The sequence below is a fragment of the Hyla sarda genome, chromosome 8, assembly GCF_029499605.1.
Source record: "Hyla sarda isolate aHylSar1 chromosome 8, aHylSar1.hap1, whole genome shotgun sequence".
Classification (NCBI taxonomy): domain Eukaryota; kingdom Metazoa; phylum Chordata; class Amphibia; order Anura; family Hylidae; genus Hyla; species Hyla sarda.
The window spans coordinates 71,384,681-71,407,767 of record NC_079196.1 but is presented as its reverse complement, the minus strand read 5'-3'; the positions used below and the strand labels follow the sequence as shown (position 1 = coordinate 71,407,767).

Below are 23,087 nucleotides of genomic sequence, written 5' to 3'. Positions count from 1 at the left end.
CAAGAAAAACTGAAAAAATGCAAGAAAAAGCTGTGACAGTTTTTCTTGCATTTTTGCTGGTGAACAAAAAACCTCAATGGAATCCAAGCCTCAAAGCAATAGAACAAAATCCCTATGTCCACTTTTCCTGTGAGGTGCAGCTCAGGTGTACTCTGTGTGGAGATTTAGAACTTTGCACAAAATGTATCATGTGCCTTGCAATTGCACCAAATTTAGACCAACCAAAACAATCTACAAAAAACATGTACCTACAACAATGATAAATTTCCCCCAATGTATATGTGTGATTGTGTATATGTAGTAGAGCTGAGTGTGTGTGTGTATATGTAGTAGAGCTGAGTGTGTGTGTGTGTGAGTATATGCAGTAGAGCTGAGTGTGAGTGTGTGTATATGTAGTAGGAGCTGAGTGTGTGATTGTGTATATGCAGCAGACCTGAGTGTGTGATCAGGTGTATGTAGCAGAGCTGAGTGTGTGATTGTGTAAATGCAGCAGAGCTGAGTGTGTGATTGTGTATATGTAGTAGAGCTGAGTGTGTGATTTTTTAAATGCAGCAGAGCTGAGTGAGTGATCAGGTGTATGTAGTCGAGTTGAGTGTGTGCGTGGTCATGCTTATACGTAATCACACATTCAGCTCTGCTCCATACACATGTCGAACACATGTTCTCCTCACATATTCAAAGGTCTCTTGTGCTGCTTTGAAAATATGTGAAAATTCATTTTCGCACCCCAATTTTTTTTTATTTTTGTATAATTACTTAAATAACACCTTTTCCCCAAAAAACTAAGAAAAAAAAAAACAAAAACAGTAAAACTACAACACAATTTCTGTGATTTCCGGTGTGAAATTTTTGATGTAAACTGGACTCTCACCCTTTTGAAAATATCATGTAAAGCAGAAAATATACGTGGACACGCCTACTTTTACAAAACTGACGTGAACGGTGTAAACTGCGGCACAAAGCTCTTTGAAATGTGTTCAATACTTTTTGCGCCAAAATTTTGGCGCAAAATTGATTTTTTTGTGCTGCAAAATTCTTTGAGAATCTACCCTCTGTGTACTTTATAAATATTTATAATTTTACTATTGTGCAGAGTTTTGTTCGGCGCACACTGCTGCTCCAGCACTTCTAGCTATGTGAGCAGTGCCGTGGAGGTAGAGAAGGCGTGCACGGTAGAGCCGGGGGGGGAGGGGTTATATATTTGCGCAAAATTTATCAAATGACGTGCACAACTTTTGTAAATTGTGTAAAGGGGTAGATCTGTGTCTACAACAGACCCTAATGAGAAATCTCCCCCAATGATTCTATAAACTGGCGGTCGATAATGAGTATATAGTTTATTTACATTTTTTGTGTAGAGTTTTTTTTTTTTTAAATATAATTTTTAATAGGAAAGAAATAAAAGACATTTTTGAAAAGGTTTCCAATCTCAGTTTTCGTTACTCAATAAAAAAGATTTACACCATTTTCTGAACAATATAATTTCAGTAGTATGTACCGTATATAAAGTATACAAAAAATAAGGTTGCAGCAGCAGCTCTCTTTGTCAAAAAAATCGAGGCTCTTAGCGCACTTTTTGATCAAAACGTGTCCCCATCCACCACACGGAGGTGGCCTCTTGTCGGATGAGACCCTAACATGCCTAATCCACTCACCTCTGCTGGGCATATGGCCTCTGACATGCAGGATCCTTTTATATTATGCATGTTTTGTGTATATCTATGTATCTATATCTCTATATATATCTCTATCTCTCTCTCTCTCTCTCTCTCTCTCTCTCTCTCTCTCTCTATATATATATAGTAATCACTATGGGAACTCCAGCACAGGATTGCTCAGGTGTGGGGCAGTGTAACCCCCAGTGTGCCACACTGGATCCACATAGAACTTCCTCCGCAAGGAAACAGCACCCAACACCAGGTCCAGGTAAAGTGCAAGCTACGGACGTGAAATATTGATTTTAATCATGGTTTTATTTGTCTTTTTAGATACACATCTATATGTACCTCACTGAATCACATCGGGATATGTGCAAGAAAGGGGACTCCGTTGATGAACACCAGAAAACAAGAATTTTTACAACAGAAATTAATATCTCTTTAGAAGACTGTTCACACCATTGCGGCAAGAGGATCCGCGGCTACGTCTTCTAGGTTCCGGCTATGATTGTGGCCGGCACCTGGATGACGTTGTTACATGCAGGAGATGGAGCCGCATGCATAGCGAATCCCTCAATATATGCCGCGATGGTTAATGGAGAGCGCAGGCGCACTCCCAACTTTTTATTTTTTTATTTAAGCCAGTTAGTGGCGATCGGGCTGGATGAGGCCGCGCAGCCGCAGTACCAATGTTTACAAACATTGGTGAAGAAGCGTGTGCCCCCAGCAGATCGCAACTACAGAACAGAGGTAAACGAATGATATTATTATACTGGTGTCACGGAGCCCCCCCACTTGTATTTCTCCCGTCACAAGTTTTGATAGTAATGAAGGATCTTTATAAATGTATGTATTGTTATTTGACAACTGTCAGTTTTACATGTCACTGATTCCAACCAATGAAATACAGGAGGTTGGCACACACCTGATTAATTTATTCACTGCACTTGTGTTTCCACCAATCATGTTACTTTGTTGCCTATTTAAATTGGATTTTTGTACATGTTTGTTATGCTTGAAAAAGGCTTGTTAGCCGAAACGTCGCATTGTCTCTCTTGATGCAATAAAGACCCTGTAGCTTGCACTTTATCTATCTATATATATATATATATATATATATATATATATATGCATTGTACTATATGCACTATATCTCTTCACTTTTTATATCTTTTGTATATGTATGTATTGTATTGCATGCTCTATATATTCCTGCACTCTTCAGGCACTGCTCCTATCCATTTGGATTTAGTATACATCATTCCTGCACACTAATCAAGATTCATTTACCGTATTTTTCGCCGAATAATCCGCACTTTTTATTCTCCAAAACTGGGGGGGGGGGGGGGGGGGGAAGTTGGTGCGTCTTATACGGCGAATACACACACCTATCGCGGAGGTCCTGGTGGCCATCAACGGCCGGGACCCGCGGATAATACAGGACATCACCGATCGCGGTGTTGCTCTGTATTAAAGATGACCGCCGCGTCTGAAGGGAAAGTGACACTAACCCGGCTGCTCAGTCGGGCTGTTCGGGACCGGCGCGGTGAAATTGCTGCGTCCCGAACAGCTTACAGGTCACCGGGAGGGACCTTACCTGCCTCCTCGGTGTCTGCTCCATGCCGGGATCCCCTTCATGGCCGGCGCTCTCCTTCGACATCATGTCGTCGCGCACGCCGTCCCGTCATCCGATAGGAGCGGCGTGCGTAGCAACGTGATGACGGAGAGCGTGGATCCCGGGGAAGAAGACGTCCGGAGCGTCGCGGACACCACGGGGACGCGGCGACAGCAATGGAGCGACATCCAGGGCAGCGGTTTCGGAGCGGCAGGGACACGTGAGTATTACCTCCTATACCAGTGGTCTTCAACCTGCGGACCTCTAGTTGTTGGAAAACTACAACTCCCAGCATGCCCGGACAGCCAACTGCTGTCCGGGCATGCTGGGAGTTGTAGTTTTGCAACATCTGGAGGTCCGCAGGTTGAAGATCACTGTTGGGTTCAGAATCTTTTTTTTTCCAAATTTTGCACCTTTAAAATTGGGTGCGTCTTATATACCGGTGCGTCCTATAGGGCGAAAAATACGGTATACACTTCTACAAATATATTTTTTTACAAAAATATTTTTCTCATTTTTGTATATGTTGCATGCGCTATTTACTGTATTTGTTTTACCATTATGCATGTTATCACATCCTTGTCATTTTTTTATGCTTTCATATGCCCCCGGATTATTATAATAATCATTATTGCTATTATCTCAAATGTATATGCATTATTTATAGCCATGTTATTGCCTTCACAGTCAGTTCTCCCACTATATATTTTCATTCTTTGTATTATTTAGCCCTGGGTCCGATGTTCAACTTATTTTGTATATCCCTCCATTAGCAGCGATCTGTCTTTCCCCCTAGAATTTTTTTGTGCACGCATGCACAGTATGAGTGACTGTGGCCATGTTTTCGTTGCCGAACCCACTCTATAATGTGAATGCGCGTTGCGTGCTCCATCACACGAGTACCGCGGTGTCCAACGTCACTTCCGACCCAGCGGCTTACTATTTGGACAGGTGTGTTATTCCTTTTCTATTGGGTCACTATTATATAAATTCCGAACCTGTAGCCATTATTTGCAGCCAAATGTTTTAACATATATTGATATATATTTATTTTATTTAGTCTATTATGTACATTTTTAGAATCATGTTCTTTTATTAATAAAAAAAATATACATTTTCATACATCGATTTTTACTTTATATGGTGTCGGGGTTACGCTTTTGGCATTTGTAGGTATATATGCAGAAGGAATGAGTTGTAATATATAGGGGGAAAAAAGAAACATGGGGGTTGGGGTGCTGGTGACTACTCCCAATGAAGCAGAGCTGTAGTGTTCTGATCAATTCGGGAGCTGTGTATTCTTCCCCCACCATCACTTTCCTCCTCCTCTTATTCTCAAAAATGAGGAATCCTCCTGCCAGACTACCCAAATCTGTAGATAACGTTGGACTTTTTGTCAGAATGTTATTAATATTTGTATTTATATTTGTATATTATATTATATTTGTTTGTCTATGTTATAAAGTGACGTTCGTTCCCACCCAAATACCCAGTCCTCCGTATAAAGTCACCGCCCCCCCCCCCAAAAAAAAACACCCTATACCCCGAGTTTTCTATACCTTTATTTAATAATAAAAAGCTTATTTCACCCTATAAAACAAATGGATGTAAATGTCCATGTTTACACCTGTCCTCAGAGCAGTGACATTCCGTATGACATCACACATGTGACTTCACAAATGGTGATAGCTGGAAAAAGAGGTGCAGAGCCCCAGAGGCCTTATTCTGAGGACTGCAATCTAGCGAGCACTAGTGTTTCTATATTGTTTCCTTGCGCTTTTTATTTTATTTTATCATGATTCGAGGGGACCACATCAGCAGGGATGAGGTCAATTTGGCCTGTAGCATGTGCTGGACAGTTACCATCCTCCTGGGTTCCCTCTTCACCACCGGCCCGAGTTTCTGGTTTGAAATCACCAGCAACCAACCGAGCCGGAATATCACCTCCAGCCACCTGCAAGGGCAGAACAATACCATCAGAGATCTGCCCAGCTTGAATACTACCAGCAGCGACATGAAGTGTCCCATCTGGACGAGGACCAGGATCAGAAAGATCACCCCTGTCCTGGTGAGTAATCAAACCTCTGCCAGCAGCGACATGAAGTGTCCCATCTGGACCAGGACCAGGATCAGAAAGATCACCCCTGTCCTGGGGAGTAATGACACCACTGCCAGCAACGACGCGATCAGCTGGGATTCCATTACCAACAACCTGCAGAGCGGGGCGGCCATCATCAAAAACTATCTTGGCTGGATCAGCACTTATGGTGACATGATCATCTGCCTGCTATGCTATATTCCCATCGATAACAACCTGCTGGACCGGTTCATAGATGCTGTTGACGATCTGATCTCGTTTGCTACTATCATCAGTGACCTGCTGTCCTGGATAGACACCACCACTGACTTGATCTTCTGGATCCCCACCATCACCAGCAGCTCCCTGCTTGCCTGGATGAACCCAGTCAATGAGTTTGTGACCTGGATTACCACCAACAGCACTATAGAGCTTCTTTACGTGATCTGTAACCCCACCGCCATCAGCTGGATCGGCTTCTTCAGTGACAGGCTCACCTGGATCGCCATCACACTCCAGCTTCTGACGTGGGTTATGCCAAGGGGGATAGTGACCAGCATCACCGGACCGATGGACTATATTAACTCGGTCAGACAGTTCCTGGGACGGGTCACCGTTGCCATCCTAATTGTCAATATCCCCGAGATTAAAGGTGTCATTACCATCATCGCCAGTATACTATGGGTATTCACCACCAACCTGTATGTATGAACACTGGAAAAGATGAATAAACATTTTTATTAGACAAATATTCCAATAGTTGTAATTATTGTTATAATAGACAAAGTAGGGAATTTATTATAAATCAGTGTTTTATATGTCAGTGAGAAACAAAAATATCTCGGAGTAAGGTGCCCCAAATGTATGAAGAGCCGCAGTTGAATATGGTTTCACATAACTACAACTCCCAGCATGCCAAGACAGCCAATAGCACTGCTCAGCCTCTGATTGGTGGAGCACTTTGTCGTACGGTAATAACTCAACTAACCCCTTCCCACAGAATGCCTTATATAAACGGCCGATTGGGCAGGTCCTTCGCGCATTCCGCCGTTTATAAAAGGCATTCAGTTAACCCGGCGATGCGCGGCATCGCATGGGTTAGCTGGCAGAAGTCCCGCTGTTACCAGCAGGAGACAACTTCTGCAAGCCTCCCCCAGGACCATCTGTGGATGGTCCTAGTCAGCAATCGCTGTGATTGGTCTCTGTGGACCAATCACAGTGTGTCAGCTGACTGGGGGGGGGGGGGGGGGTTAAAGGTTAAAGTTCATTTCCCTCAGTCTGCCCGTCCCTAGAAGTCGGGCAGAGCGGGGGATGATGAGTGCTGTGGGGGGGGGGGGGGTGATGGGGTGGCCCACGGCACATACCTGGGACCGGCGGCAGGCACAAGTGGTGGAGGCAGCTGTGGCATCAGATGCAGCAGTGAAGATCGCTGTAATGTGATCTTCACTGTTGCTTCTAGGAGTTTTAAAACTACAACTCACAGCATGCCCAGCCTTTGGCTGTCTGGGCATGCTGGGAGTTGTAGTTTTGCAACATTTGGAGGGCCACAGTTTGGCGACCACTGTGCACTGGTCTCCAATCTGTGCTCTTCCAGATGTTACAGAACTACAACTCCCAGCATGCCTGGGCATGCTTGGAGTTGTAGTTTTGCAACAACTTTTTGCAACAACTGGAGGCACACTAGTTGGGAAGCATTGTCTGTTTCCCAACTCAGTGTTTCCCAACCCGTGTGCCTCCAGCTGTTGCAAAACTATAACTCTCAGCATGCACTGACAGACCATGCATGCTGGGAGTTGTAGTTTAGCAACAGCTGGAGGCACATGGGTTGCGAAACACTGAGTTAAGTAACAAACTCTCAGTGTTTTGCAACCAGTGTGCCTCCAGCTGTTGCATAACTACAAGCCCCAGCATGATCGGACAGCCAAAGGGCATGCTGGGAGTAGTAGTTTTGCCCGCCCCCCATGTGAATGTACATTCACATGGGCGGGGGTTTACAGCAAGTTTCCTTGCTGTAAACTCCTGCCCTTGTTACATAAACCCCTGCCCTTATTATGTACCTTGAGGGGTGTAGTTTCCAAAATAGTATGACATGTGGGGGCTTTTCAGCTGTTCTGGCACCATAGGGGCTTCTTAAATGTGACATGCCCCCCAAAAATCATTTCAGAAAAACTCACTCTCCAAAATCCCATTGTTTAGAAGGGGTTAGAAGGTGAGAATTTTTAACATATAAATTTTCCTGCATGATGTACCGTATTTATCGGGGTATACCACGCACCGCCCCAATAATACGCACCCTCATTTTACCAAGGATATTTGGGTAAAAAAAGTTTTTTACCCAAATATCCATGGTAAAATGAGGGTGCGTGTGTGCCCGTGTATACCCCGATACCCCCCCAGGAAAGGCAGGGGGAGAGAGGCCGTCGCTGCCGGCTTCTCTCCCCCTGCCTTTCCTGGGGTCTAGAGCCCTGCTGCCGGCCCTTCTCTCCCCCTGGCTATCGGCGCCGCTGCCCGTTCTGTCCCCCTGACTATCGGTGCCGGCACCCCATTGCGGGCGCTGATAGCCAGGGGGAGAGAAGCGGCGCCGACAGCCCGGGGGAGAGAAGGGGCAGCGGCACCCATTGCCGGTGCCGCTGCCCCGTTGCCTCCCCCCATCCCCGGTGGCATAATTATCTGTTGCCGGGGTCGGGTCCGCGCTGCTTCAGGCCTCCGGCGTGCGTCCCCTGCGTCGTTGCTATGCACTGCACAGCGCGGCACTTCTCTCCCCCTGGCTATCGGCGCCGGCAATGGGGCGCCAGCACCGATAGTCAGGGGGAGAGAAGCGGGCAGCGACGGCCTCTCTCCCCCTGCCTTTCCTGGGGGTGTATCGGCGTATAACACGCACATAGACTTTAGGCTAAAAATTTTAGCCTAAAAAGTGCGTGTCATACGCCGATAAATACGGTAGCTATGATTTTTTTCCGAAGTAATACAATATCCAACCTATATAAGTAGGGTATCATTTTAACCGTATGGACCTACAGAATAAAGATAAGGTGTTATTTTTACCGAAAAATGCACTGCGTAGAAACGGAAGCCCCCAAAAGTTACAAAAGGAAATTTTTTCTTCAATTTTGTCGCACAATGATTTCGCCGTTTCGCCATGGATTTTTTTGGTAAAATAACTAATGTCACTGCATAGTAGAATTGGTGGCCCAAAAAATAAGCCATCATATATATCTTTAGGTGCAAAATTGAAAGTGTTATGATTTTTAGAAGGTGATGAGGAAAAAATGAAAATGCAAAAACAGAAAAATGCTGAGTCCTTAAGGGGTTAACCCCTTAAGGACTCAGCCCATTTTGGCCTTAAGGACTCAGACAATTTAATTTTTACGTTTTCATTTTTTCCTCCTCGCCTTCTAAAAATCATAACTCTTTTATATTTTCATCCACAGACTAGTATGAGGGCTTGTTTTTTGCGCGACCAGTTGTCCTTTGTAATGACATCACTCATGATATCATAAAATGTATGGCGCAACCAAAAAACACTATTTTTGTGGGGAAATTAAAACGAAAAACGCAATTTTGCTAATTTTGGAAGGTTTTGTTTTCACGCCGTACAATTTATGGTAAAAATGACATGTGTTCTTTATTCTGAGGGTCAATTTGATTAAAATGATACCCATTATTACATACTTTTATATTATTGTTGCGCTTAAAAAAAATCACAAACTTTTTAACCAAATTAGTACGTTTATAATCCCTTTATTTTGATGACCTCTAACTTTTTATTTTTCCGTATAAGTGGCGGTATGGGGGCTCATTTTTTGCGCCATGATCTGTACTTTTTTTTGATACCACATTTGCATATAAAAAACTTTTAATACATTTTTTATAATTTTTTTTTTAATAAAATGTATTAAAAAAGTAGGAATTTTGGACTTTTTTTTATTTTTTTTCATTCACGCCGTTCACCGTAATGGATCATTAACATTTTATTTTAATAGTTCGGACATTTACGCACGCGGCGATACAAAATATGTCTATAAAAAATGTTTTTTACGCTTTTTGGGGGTAAAATAGGAAAAAACGGACGTTTTACTTTTTTATTGGGGGAGGGGATTTTTCACTTTTTTTTTACTTTTACTTTTACATTTTTTTACATTTTTTGTTACACTTGAATAGTCCCCATAGGGGACTATTCATAGCAATACCATGATTGGTAATACTGATCTGTTCTATGTATAGGACATAGAACAGATCAGTATTATCGGTCATCTCCTGCTCTGGTCTGCTCGATTACAGACCAGAGCAGGAGACGCCGGGAGCCGCACGGAGGAAGGAGAGGGGACCTCCGTGCGGCGTTATGAATGATCGGATCCCCGCAGCAGCGCTGCGGGCGATCCGATCATTCATTCAAATCGCGCACTGCCGCAGATGCCGGGATCTGTATTGATCCCGGCACCTGAGGGGTTAATGGCGGACGCCCGCGAGATCGCGGGCGTCGGCCATTGCCGGCGGGTCCCTGGCTGCGATCAGCAGCCGGGATCAGCCGCGCATGACACGGGCATCGCTCCGATGCCCGCGGTTATGCTTAGGACGTAAATGTACGTCCTGGTGCGTTAAGTACCACCTCACCAGGACGTACATTTACGTCCTGCGTCCTTAAGGGGTTAAAGTGACAGTGGTCAGATCTGCAAAAAATGCTCTGGTCCTTAAGGCCAAAACCACCTCGGTCCTTAAGGGGTTAAAAATTATGAAATATGGTCATAAAAATATTAATTATGAAAAAGTATCATTAGGCAGGTAGTACCCACAAATTAGACCCCCCCCCATTAGACAGGTAGTACCCCCAAATTACACCCCCCCGTAGACAGGTAGTACCCCCAAATTAGACCCCTCCCCCAGTAGACAGGTAGTACCCTCAGATTAGACCCCCCCAGTAGACAGGTAGTACCCCCAGATTATCCCCCCCCTCCAGTAGAAAGGTAGTACCCCCAAATTAGACCCCCTCCCCAGTAGAAAGGTAGTATCCCCAGATTATCCCCCCCCCAGTAGGCAGGCAGTACCCCCAGATTAGACCCCCCCAGTAATCCGGTAGTAACCCCAAATTAGACCCCCCAGTAGACAAGTGGTACCCCCAGATTATCCTCACCCCCCCCAGTGGGCAGGTAGTATCCCCAGATTAGACCCCCCCCCCCAGTAGACAGGTAGTATCCCCAGATTAGACCCCTCAGTAGACAGGTAGTACCCCCAGATTATCCCCCGCAGTAGGAAGGTAGTACCCCCAGATTAGCCCCCACTCTGTAGGCAGGTTGTAGCCCGATATTAGACCCCCCAGTAGACAGGTAGTACCCCCAGATTAGGACCCCCCAGTAGGCAGGTAGTACCCCCAGTAGACAGGTAGTAATCCCAGACTAGACCCCCCTCCAGAAGACAGGTAGTACCCCCAGATTAGTCCCCCCCCCAGTAGGCAGGTAGTACCCCCAGATTAGTCCCCCCCCAGTAGACAGGTAGTACCCCCAGATTAGACCCCCCCAAGTGGACAGGTAGTACCCCCAGATTAGAACCCCCCCCCAAGTAAGCAAGTAGAACCCCCAGATTAGACCCCCCAGTAGGCAGGTAGCACCCCCAGATTAACCCCCCCCCCCTACAGTAGGCAGTTAGTACCCCCAGATTAGCCCCCCCCCAGTAGGTAGGTAGTACCCCAAGATTAGACCCCCCCAGTAGACAGGTAGTACCCCCAGATTAGACCCCCCCCCAGTAGACAGGTAGTACCACCAGATTATACCCCCCAGTAGACAGGTAGTACACCCATATTAGACCCCCCCCCCAGTACACAGGTAGTACCCCCAGATTAGACCCCCCAGTACACAGGTAGTACCCCCAGATTAGACCCCCCCCCAGTAGGTAGGTAGTACCCCCAGATTAGACCCCCCCAGTACACAGGTAGTACACCCAGATTAGACCCCCCAGTACACAGGTAGTACCCCCAGATTAGACCCCCCCCCAGTAGGTAGGTAGTACCCCCAGATTAGACCCCCCCCAGTAGGTAGGTAGTACCCCCAGATTAGACAACCCCCACCCCCGGCTGGTACCTTTTTAGTTGCCGGGGATTCAGGGCAGCACCTTCCCCTAGATAAGAGCAGGCACAGCTACGCGCGTAATGACGCTCGGTCACGTCACACTCTCAGAATACCTAGGGCCGGCGTCAGAACGTAGGCCCTTGAGTTCTGGGAGCGTGACGTGACCGAGCGTCATTACGCGCGTAGCGGTGCTTGCTCTTATCCAGCCTGGCCCACAGGGTAAGCGGCTGAAATGGGATATTTCCTGGTTGACAAATAGGCCAGTCCGGCCCGTGTTACTGTACAGGGCAGGAGGACGGCCCAGCCTGCGGCCCTGACAGGTATTATAAAGATATGCAGGTTCGTGAACTATTTCTCCCGTTACTATCTTCCGTCACAAAATAACGGCCGTTATTAATAACGGGCTATAACGGGTTAAAAAGGCTATTAGAAAAATCCCATAGACTATGAAGGGATTTTCTAACGACAGTATAGGATTTTGTAACTGACGTTTTCAGCTGATTTTCAGACGGAACTTCGTACGGATGTTTAAAACGGAGAATTTTGTAGTGTGAAAGAAGCCTCACAAACACAATGATATATATAAATGAATATCAATTAGATATCATTAGTAAGAAAGCATTACAAGCTTATTAGTTAATTGACTATAGTAGAACAATACATGTGAGTAGGAAGTAACTTGTTACAATACAACAAAAGCTACTTTGGTTCGGATATCGTATACAGACTCTATCTAAAGCAGTGATTCCCAACTGGGTTGCCGCGGGATTTTGCTGGCAAATATTTTTTATTTTTTTATTCACCGGCCTGGCCTGCGCGTCTGTAACTTACTGCGCCGCAGGGGGGAAGGGAAGTATGTGTGCCCTTTGCTGTGCGTGCACACATATCGCATCCCCCTGCATCCCTCTCACCCTGCGGCCCAGTGAGTGAGTGCACTGGCGGTGCTCTGCCGGATTACCGTGCCGGTGTAGTGACCCGTGCCCCAGCGTCCCCCTCCCCCCCAGCGGCCCAGTGAGTGAGTGCCCTGTCGGAGCCCTGCGTCAGTGCCCTGCCGGAGAGGGGAGGAAGGCCGAAGCTGCGCCTGATTACCATGCCAGTGTAGTGAAGAAAAATGGCTTAAGGTACTGTACCCTTTCCTACCCTCTGTTACCCCTTCTTAACCCTGTCCAACCCCCCTCACCCCTGTCATCCATGTCCACCCCCTGTCCATCCCTGTCACCTATGTCCATCCCTCCCTGTCCACCCCCCAGTCTACCTCCTGTAACACGTCTACCCCCCCAGTCTACCCCGTTACCCATGTCCACCCCCTATTCACCTCTCTGTTCCTTTATCACCCCTCTTTGATCCCCCTTGTCATCCTTGTCCACCCCCGTTATCCCTGTTCACTCCCGTGTCCACTATCCTGTCATCCATGTCCACCCCTGTCCATTCCTCTGTAACACATGTTCACCCCCCCATCCACCCATCTGACCAACCCCCAGTCTACATCTGTCACCCATGTCCCTCCACCCTATTCACCCCTCTGCCCCTCCTGTCCACCCTCCTGTCATCCATGTCCACCTTGGCCATCCCTCTATACACCCCTCTGTCACCCATGTACACTCCTCTACATCCCTCTGTCACCCATGTACACTCCTCTACACCCCTCTGTCACCCATGTACACTCCTCTACACCCCTCTGCCACCCATGTACACTCCTCTACACCCCTCTGCCACCCATGTACACTCCTCTCCACCCCTCTGCCACCCATGTACACTCCTCTCCATCCCTCTGCCACCCATGTACACTCCTCTCCACCCCTCTGCCACCCATGTACACTCCCCTACACCCCTGTACACTCCTCTCCACCCCTATGCCACCCATGTACACTCCCCTACACCCCTCTGTTACCCATGTACACTCCTCTACACCCGTCACCCATGTACACTCCTCTACACCCTTCTGTCACCCATGTACACCCGTCACCCATGTACACTCCTCTACACCCCTCTGTCACCCATGTACACTCCTCTACACCCCTCTGTCACCCATGTACACTCCTCTACACCCCTCTGTCACCCATGTATACTCCTCTACACCCCTATGCCTCCCATGTACACTCCTCTACATCCCTTTCATCCATGTACACTCCTCTCCACCCCTCTGCCACCCATGTACACTCCTCTGCCACCCATGTACACTCCTCTCCACCCCTCTGCCACCCATGTACACTCCTCTACACCCGTCACCCATGTACACTCCTCTACACCCCTGTCACCCATGTACACTCCTCTACACCCGTCACCCATGTACACTCCTCTACACCCCTCTGTCACCCATATATACTCCTCTACACCCGTCACCCATGTACACCCCTCTGTCACCCATGTGCACTCCTCTACACCCCTCTGTCACCCATATATAACCCTCTACACCTCTCTGCCACCCATGTACACTCCTCTACACCCATGTACACTCCTCTGCTGCGGAGGATAAGTTCATTCGAGTCACCAGCCTCAGAAATCGCAGGTTAACAGCAGCTCAGATTAGAGACAAGGTCAATGTCATATAGAGTTCTAGCAGAAGACACATCTCTAGAACAACTGTTAAGAGGAGACTGTGTGAATCAGGCCTTCATGGTAGAATATCTGCTAGGAAACCACTGCTAAGGACAGGCAACAAGCAGAAGAGACTTGTTTGGGCTAAAGAACACAAGGAATGGACATTAGACCAGTGGAAAGCTTTGCTTTGGTCTTATGAGTCCAAATTTGAGATCTTTGGTTCCAACCACCATGTATTTGTGCGACGCAGAAAAGGTGAACGGATGGACTCTACATGCCTGGTTCCCACCGTGAAGCATGGAGGAGGTGTGATGGTGTGGGGGTGCTTTGCTGGTGACACTGTTGGGGATTTATTCAAAATTGAAGGCATATTGAACCAGCATGGCTACCACAGCATCTTGCAGCGGCATGATATTGCATCCGGTTTGCGTTTAGTTGGACCATCATTTATTTTTCAACAGGACAATGACCCCAAACACACCTCCAGGCTGTGTAAGGGCTATTTGACCAAGAAGGAGAGTGATGGGGTGCTGCGCCAGATGACCTGGCCTCCACAGTCACCAGACCTGAGCCCAATGAAGGCAAAAAGGGCCAACAAGTGCTAAGCATCTCTGGGAACTCCTTCAAGACTGTTGGAAAACCATTTCAGACTTCCTCTTGAATCTCATCAAGGTAATGCCAAGAGTGTGCAAAGCAGTAATCAAAGCAAAAGGTGGCTAGAACCTAGAATATGACATATTTTCAGTTGTTTCACACTTTTTTGTTATTTATATAATTCCTCATGTGTTAATTCATAGTTTTGATTCCTTCAGTGTGAATCTACAATTTTCATAGTGTGAAAACAAAGAAAACTCTTTGAATGAGAAGGTGCGTCCAAACTTTTGGTCTGTACTCTGTGTGTGTGTGATGTATATGTGTGACCTGCAGTGTGCCTGTGTGTGAAGTATACAGTGATGTGTGTGACCTGCAGTGTATGTGTGTGTGATGTATTATATAGTGATGTGTATGATCTGCAGTATGAGTTTGTTGTATATAGTGATGTGTGTGACCTGCAGCATATGGGTGTGTGATGTATATAGTGATGTGTGTGACCTGCAGTATATGGGGGTGTGATGTATATAGTGATGTGTGTGACCTGCAGTATATGGGTGTGTGATGTATATAGTGATGTGTGTGACCTGCAGTATATGTGTGTAAAGTATATAGTGATGTGTGTGACCTGCAGTGTTTGTGTGTGTTGTATATAGTGATGTGTGAAATGTATGTGTGTGTTGTATATAGTGATGTGTGTGACCTGCAGTATATGTGTGTGATGTATATAGTGATGTGTGACCTGCAGTGTTTGTGTGTGTTGTATATAGTGAGGTGTGTGACCTGCAGTGTTTGTTGTATATAGTGATGTGTGAAGTGTATGTGTGTGTTGTATATAGTGAGGTGTGTGACCTGCAGTATATGTGTGTGTTGTATATAGTGATGTGTCAAGTGTATGTGTGTGATGTATATAGTGATGTGTGTGACCTGTAGTGTTTGTGTGTGTTGTATATAGTGAGGTGTGTGACCTGCAGTGTTTGTTGTATATAGTGATGTGTGAAGTGTATGTGTGTGATGTATATAGTGATGTGTGTGACCTGTAGTGTTTGTGTGTGTTGTATATAGTGAGGTGTGTGACCTGCAGTGTTTGTTGTATATAGTGATGTGTGTGACCTGCAGTGTTTGTTGTATATAGTGATGTGTGAAGTGTATGTGTGTGTTGTATATAGTGAGGTGTGTGACCTGCAGTATATGTGTGTGTTGTATATAGTGATGTGTGAAGTGTATGTGTGTGTTGTATATAGTGAGGTGTGTGACCTGCAGTATATGTGTGTGTTGTATATAGTGATGTGTGAAGTGTATGTGTGTGTTGTATATAGTGATGTGTGTGACCTGCAGTATATGTGTGTGTTGTATATAGTGATGTGTGAAGTGTATGTGTGTGTTGTATATAGTGATGTGTGTGACCTGCAGTATATGTGTGTGTTGTATATAGTGATGTGTGAAGTGTATGTGTGTGATGTATATAGTGATGTGTGTGACCTGCAGTATATGTGTGTGTTGTATATAGTGATGTGTGAAGTGTATGTGTGTGTTGTATATAGTGAGGTGTGTGACCTGCAGTATATGTGTGTGTTGTATATAGTGATGTGTGAAGTGTATGTGTGTGATGTATATAGTGATGTGTGTGACCTGCAGTATATGTGTGTGATGTATATAGTGATGTGTGACCTGCAGTGTTTGTGTGTGTTGTATATAGTGAGGTGTGTGACCTGCAGGGTTTGTTGTATATAGTGATGTGTGAAGTGTATGTGTGTGATGTATATAGTGATGCGTGTGACCTGCAGTATGTGTGTGATGTATATAGTGATGTGTGTGACCTGCAGTGTTTGTGTGTGTTGTATATAGTGATGTGTGTGACCTGCAGTGTTTGTTGTATATAGTGATGTGTGAAGTGTATGTGTGTGATGTATATAGAGATGTGTGTGACCTGCAGTATGTGTGTTTATTGTATATAGTGATATGTGTGACCTGCAGTATATGTGTGTGTGTATATATATATATATATATATATATATATATATATATATATATAAATATATAGGAGTGTGTGTGTACTATACCTTGTTAGCACATTTTCCAATACAGTAACTTCAGGACTGCACAACACAGCCGTCAAGCTCCTCCCACCCATGTGACTGATCACATGGTAATGATACGGAAGGTCCTCACACACAGCCCGATGTAATCCCTGCAATGTGCTTGCCTGTAGCAGCGCTCCACTCATACAGAGAGGACAGCGAAGGCAACAGTTATCTAATTGTAGTGTAGGGGCCGCGACCCCTGATGCTACGCCACTGATACTGTCCTATTTCCTGAAACCGGGCAGCGCACGGCATGCCGGGGATTGTAGTTCATTAGGCCGTGTTTGATGGCAGCATCTTCGTACACTAAGACTACATTTCCCAGCAGCGCTCTCAGATTGACAGTATAGACAACAAAGATGGCGGCTCCCAGGTAGCAGATCTGGTTCTTGGAGCAATTTATCTGTCCGCTTGGCCGCGTTGCTGGCAGGTAAAGCATGCTGATCGGTGTGCGGCCGTGCCGTCCATCTGTTCTGTGTACACGGGTTATATGTAATGTAGATGTATAGAGGACGTGTAGTCGCTGCACTTCATTATGTCACGACTGATATACAGCTGTGATTTGCTACAAGCAGGGACTGTATGAACACATTCAGTATATGACAGCTGATCACTAGATAGCTCTTTTAGCATCTTTTCCGGTTATCATAATTGTATCTCGTTGATCCCCAAGCTGTGATCCTTCAGATTTTTCAAAACAACTCCCAGCATATCCAGACAGCCATAGACTTGGGGATCACTGAGATATAATCTGCTCTGGCTGTCAGGGCATGCTGAGACTTGTAGTTTTGCAGCAGCTCGGGAGCAATAGCTTGGGGAATACTGTTATACAGTGGTCCCTCAAGTTACAATATTAATTGGTTCCAGGACGACCATTGTATGTTGAGACCAGAACTCTATGGAAACCTGGTAATTGGTTCTGAAGCCACCAAAATGTCATCCAAAAATAGGAAAAGGTGAGGATTAAAGAAAAATAAGTAGATGACTAATATAGATAAAGCAAATCCTTACATATAAAAGTAAGAAAGAGCTGCTTATCACTGTCTGTCAGTGTTTCCCAACAGGGTGCCACCAGCTGTTGCAAAACTATAACTCCCAGCATGCCCGGACAGCCAAAGGCTGTCCGGGCATGCTGGGAGTTGTAGTTGTGCAACAGCTAGAGGCACCCTGGTTGGGAAATGCTGGTCTATGTAGAGGAGAGGATCTTCTTCAGGGTCCTGTACAGTACACGCAACGTCCTAAAAAAGTAACATGGAGCCGCCCTCACCTGGTGTCCAAAGGAGCAGCTAACCCTGGCACAGGTAAAGAGTACAGAACAAGTAGTACCTCCCTCTACTGTAGGGGGCGCTACCAGACAGCTAGTCAGTGCATACACTTCAGTAATACAGGTAAAGAGTAGTACAGAACATGTAATACCTCCCTGTACTGTAGGGGGCGCTACCAGACACCAGTAAATGTATGCACTTCAGTAATACATGGGTTTTACCAGTAAATGCCCATTCTGATTGATTGGTTCTTCCGGCCATTGACACGTTTCGCAGAACTGGACTGTCTGTACATTGTATGTTGAGTCTGGTTTCAAGTTACAATGGTCCAGAAAAGACCATTGTATGTTGAAACTATTGTATGTTGAGGCCATTGTAAGTTGAGGGATCACTGTATTGGGTTTATTTCCTTCTTGGAAAGTGAAAGCTTTCATGTTTGCTTTTGGGGTTGGGGAAAAGCTACCATGCCGGTCATGTCCCTTAGATGTTATGTCCCCTGCAGCCTGTATGAGCACTGGGGTCAGTCAGTATAGATACTAAATGTACAATATGGGGGAGATTTATCGAAACCTGTCCAGAGAAGAAGTTGCCCATGGCAACCAATCAGATCCCTCTTTCATTTTAAACCAGGCCTCTGCAAAATAAAAAGTGATCTGACTGATTGCTTATGGGCAAATGGGCAACCTTTCCTTTGTACAGGTTTTGATAAATCTCCCCCTATGTGATTTACCTCTTCAGTCTTCATTAAAGGGGTACTCCGTTGGAAAACTTTTTTTTTTTAATCAACTGGTGCCAGAAAGTTAAACAGATTTGTAAATTACTTCTATTAAAAAATCTTAATTCTTCCAGTATTTATTAGCTGCTGAATACTACAGAGGAATTTATTTTTTTTGGAACACAGTGCTCTCTGCTGAATCACAAGCACAGTGCTCTCTGCTGACATCTCTGTCCATCATAAGAACTGTTCAGAGCAGTAGAAAATCCTCATAGCAAACATATGCTGCTCTGGACAGTTCCTAAAATGGACAGAGATGTCAGCAGAGAGCACTGTGCTTGTGATGCCAACAGAGAGCTCTGTGTTCCAAAATGAAAATAATTTCCTCTGTAGTATTCAGCAGTTAATAAGTACTGGAAGGATTAAGATTTTTTTAATAGAAGTGATTTACAAATCTGTTTACCTTTCTGGCACCAGTTGATTAAAAAAAAAAAGTTTTCCACGGAGTACCCCTTTAATGAGGCACAAATAGGATTTGATGTGAAACGGTGCACAGCCCACATAACAGTAGAATCTCCCAATAGCGGACACTCACAGGGAAAAAGAACTGTCCACTATTGAGAGATGTCCCCTATTGGGGAAAAAAAGGCTCAAAAATATGACCAAATACTGTACTGTACTCACTCCAGAGTGTAATTACCTATAAAACATAACAAGAAGCAGTATTACAGTAGAATCTCCTAGTACCTTTTAAACTCCCCTCTTGATCCCTCTAATGCCACTTCATCCCCCCCCCCCCCCGCTTGAACCCCCTGTGCCATTTCACTCTCTTTATACCATGTGCCACTTTATGCCCCCCTTACCCCCTGTGCCACATCATTTCCCCTTGACCCCCCCCATGCTATTTCATTACCCCTTTATTACCCTCTCTGCACATTCTTCACCCCCTCTTTACCACATTCATCACCTCCCCCTTGTGCCCTGTGCCAAATCCCCCCCCCCCTTGTGCCACATCACCATTCCCATTCCCTCCTTCCCCTGTTATTATTCTTACCTGCCCATCTGGTGCAGGGGCTCTCAGCAGTTTGACATTTTCCTGACATCCTCTGCGCTGCACTTACTGAGAGGCTGTGAGCAGCGGTGGCTGCGGGGACTGATGAGTGACACTCCTGATGTCACTAGGCAATACCCGTAGCCACCGCTGCTGCTCTCAGTAAGTGCAGCGCAGAGGACGTCAGGAGAGCGTCAAACCCGCTGATAGCACCTGCTGGTCAGGTAAGAAGAACAACGGGGAAGAAGGAAGGGGAAAAGTTATGTGGCACAAGGGGTGAGGGGGTGATGATTGGGCAGGGGGATAAAGAGGGAATGAAATGGCACAGGGGGTGGAAAAGAGGGGTGAGGAATTTGCACAGAGGGTAATAAAGGGGGAATGAAATGGCTCAGGGGGGGGTCAAGGGGAAGTGATGTGGCACAGAAGGTAATAAAGGGGGGAATGATTTGGCACAGGGGAATCAGGAGGAGGGGGGGTGTGTTCTGTCCCCTATTGGGTGTGTCCACATCCACTATTGGGAATGACCCTATTCGGAGGGTGCAAATACATTGTCTTATGGGACTCTGCCAGGGAATAGAAATCTGTCCGCTGTTGGGAGGTGTCTGCTAAGGAAGATTTTAATGTACTAGCAAAGCCATTTAACCCCTAAAGGACACAGTCTATTTGCTTTTATTTCAGTCTTTGGCTGTCCAGGCATGCTGAGAGTTGTAGCTTTGAAACAGCTGATGCCCTGGCTGGAAAGCACTGCAGTAGGCTGGGTTTACACCACGTTTTTCAAATACGGTTACCGTATACGGTTTTCCGTTAAAAAACATATGGCAAAAACCGTATGCAACCGTATACAACCGTATGACTCCAAATTAAAACGTATACGGTTTTCCCCGTACGGTTCTATCCGTTTGCATCAGTTTTTGCCAACGGTTTTGCTATTTTGTTGGAATTAGTTTTCCAGCAATTTAATAAAGTTACTATTGTTCTATTGAAATTCCAATCTGCGCATGTGTCAACTCCAAAAACGGATTAGAAAAACCGTCTGCAACCGTATTCTGAAATTCCGTGTACGGTTCTCATAGACAACAATGTTAAAAGAACCACATACGTTTCGCATACGGTTTTCCAACCGGAGGCAAAAACGTGGTCGACAGCGTTTTTGCCTACGGTTGAAAAAACGGCAAAACCGTATCCGAGGCAAAACGGATGCAACCGTACACAATATTGGGAATACGGTTTACAATGCATTCTCTATGCATACGGTTTCGGATACGGTCGTATACATTTTTTTGCGGAAAACCGTATACGGTTACCGTATTTGAAAAACGTGGTGTCAACCCAGCCGTAGAGGAATCAGAACGTTTCTCCTTGTACTGGAAATAATGTAACATTTCCTGAAATTTATCACTACTAGGAGCTCCTCACACTAACCCATTTATTATATTGGAGACCACAACACAAGCTAAAGTCATTCTAAAGTTCAGTTTTAGTGGTAGTTTTTAGGGGTAGATCATCACACACTAGCCATAGTTGCTTTCTCTAAGAAACCTAAGTTGGGCTAAATTGTGACAACTTAACTCCCGTTAAGGCTACTTTCACACTGCCCTTGTGCACTGTCTGAAAACTGCCATTTGGCTCCCTTTTTTTTATTTTTGCCTTTAGGCTGTTTCCACTTGGTTTTTTTCTGGCAGTTTTTGGATATCTGCCACTGCAGTTTTTAAGCCAAAGACAAAAGTGGATCCATAAGGGAGGAGAATTGTAAGTTCTTCCTTTATATGTCCTATTCCTTTATAATACATTTCTGGCTTTGGCTCAAAAACTGCAGTGGCTGTATTCCAAAAACTGCCAGAAAAAAAAAAAACAAGTGGAAACTTAGCCTTAAAGAGTACCGGTCACCAAATAAAACTTTAATATAGTGTTCCTTGTGTAATTAGCAGACACTTTCCCATTCACTTGCTTTTAAAATTAACAACATACCGTATATACTCGAGTATAAGCCGAGACCCCTAATTTAAACCCAAAATCCCAGGAAAAGTTATTGACTCGAGTATAAGCCTAGGGTGGGAAATACATCATCCCCCCCCTGTCATCATCCTGACCCGTCATTAACATCCTCATCATCATCCAGACCCTCATCATCATCACCTGTCATCATTCCCTTGTCATCATCCCACCCCCCCTCTTCATCATCCCCTTGTCTTCATCCCCACCCCCCTTCATCATCTCCTTGTAATCATCCCACCCCCCCTTCATCATCCCCTTGTCATCATCCCCACCCCCCTTCATCATTCCACACCCCCCCTTCATCATCCTCTTGTCATCATCCGCCCTCAGTGGTCTTCAACCTGCGGACCTCCAGAGGTTTCAAAACTACAACTCCCAGCAAGCCCGGGCAGCCATCGGCTGTCCGGGCTTGCTGGGAGTTGTAATTTTGAAACCTCCGGAGGTCCGCAGGTTGAAGACCACTGCGGCTTTCGACATCATCCAGCCCCCTCTCACCCCCTTTAGTTCTGTACAGTACTCGCCTCCGCTCGGCGCTGGTCCGGTGCTGCAGGGCTGTCCGGTGAGTAGGTCGTCCGGTGGGATAGTGGTTCCGGGCTGCTATCTTCACTGGGGGCGCCTCTTCTCCGCACTTCGGGCCCAGAATAGAGGCGTTGCCTTGACGATGACGCAGAAGTACGTTGGCAATGAACGTACCTCTGCGTCGTTGTCAAGGCAACGTGACTATTCTGGGGCCGGGCCCGAAGCGCTTAGAAGAGGCCTCCCCGGTGAAGATAGCAGCCCGGAACCACTATCCCACCGGACGACCTCCTCTCCGGACAGTCCTGCAGCACCGGACCAGCGCCGAGCGGAGGCGAATACTGTACAGAACTAAAGGGGGTGAGAGGGGGCTGGATGATGTCGAAGGCCGCAGTGGTCTTCAACCTGCGGACCTCCGGAGGTTTCAAAACTACAACTCCCAGCAAGCCCGGACAGCCGATGGCTGCCCGGGCTTGCTGGGAGTTGTAGTTTTGAAACCTCTGGAGGTCCGCAGGTTGAAGACCACTGCGGGTGGAGAGTTCACTCGAGTATAAGCCGAGGGGGGGTGTTTTCAGCACGAAAAATCGTGCTGAAAAACTCGGCTTATACTCGAGTATATACGGTAAATATGTTTAAAATGTAATATAAAAAACGGCCACTAGGTGGCTCTGTTCTGGTCCCTGCCACAATTAATAGTGAGTTTGGTCTCCTCCCGGCCTGGCAGGAGTCCAAACTCAGGAAGTGCTTCATTGCACTGAGCTTGATTGACAGCTGTACAGAAAGTGAAAGCTCCACATATTCTCACAGAAAGCTGCACAGACTGAAAGCTGCAGGAGAGCCACACTGATAGCAACACTGGCTGAAACATGCACAGAACCTGAAGTCTTCGATTCACATCACAGCACTGCAACCATGTG

General features: G+C 46.0%; 1 protein-coding gene across 5 annotated transcripts in view; it reads left to right on the top strand.

The window, feature by feature from the left end:
- Nucleotides 1–1,877: 1,877 nt before the first annotated feature.
- USP40 (ubiquitin specific peptidase 40) overlaps nucleotides 1,878–23,087 on the top strand; it is an 81,783-nt gene continuing 60,573 nt past the window's right edge. For 2 of the 5 annotated variants that reach the window (XM_056536521.1, XM_056536516.1), the window contains exon 1: nucleotides 16,691–17,058. The gene's annotated coding sequence lies outside the window, so the exon portion shown is untranslated. Of the gene's footprint in view, nucleotides 1,927–14,572; nucleotides 14,626–16,689; nucleotides 17,059–23,087 lie in introns of those variants that run through there. The other 3 variants (XM_056536519.1, XM_056536517.1, XM_056536520.1) reach the window with 3 other exon arrangements.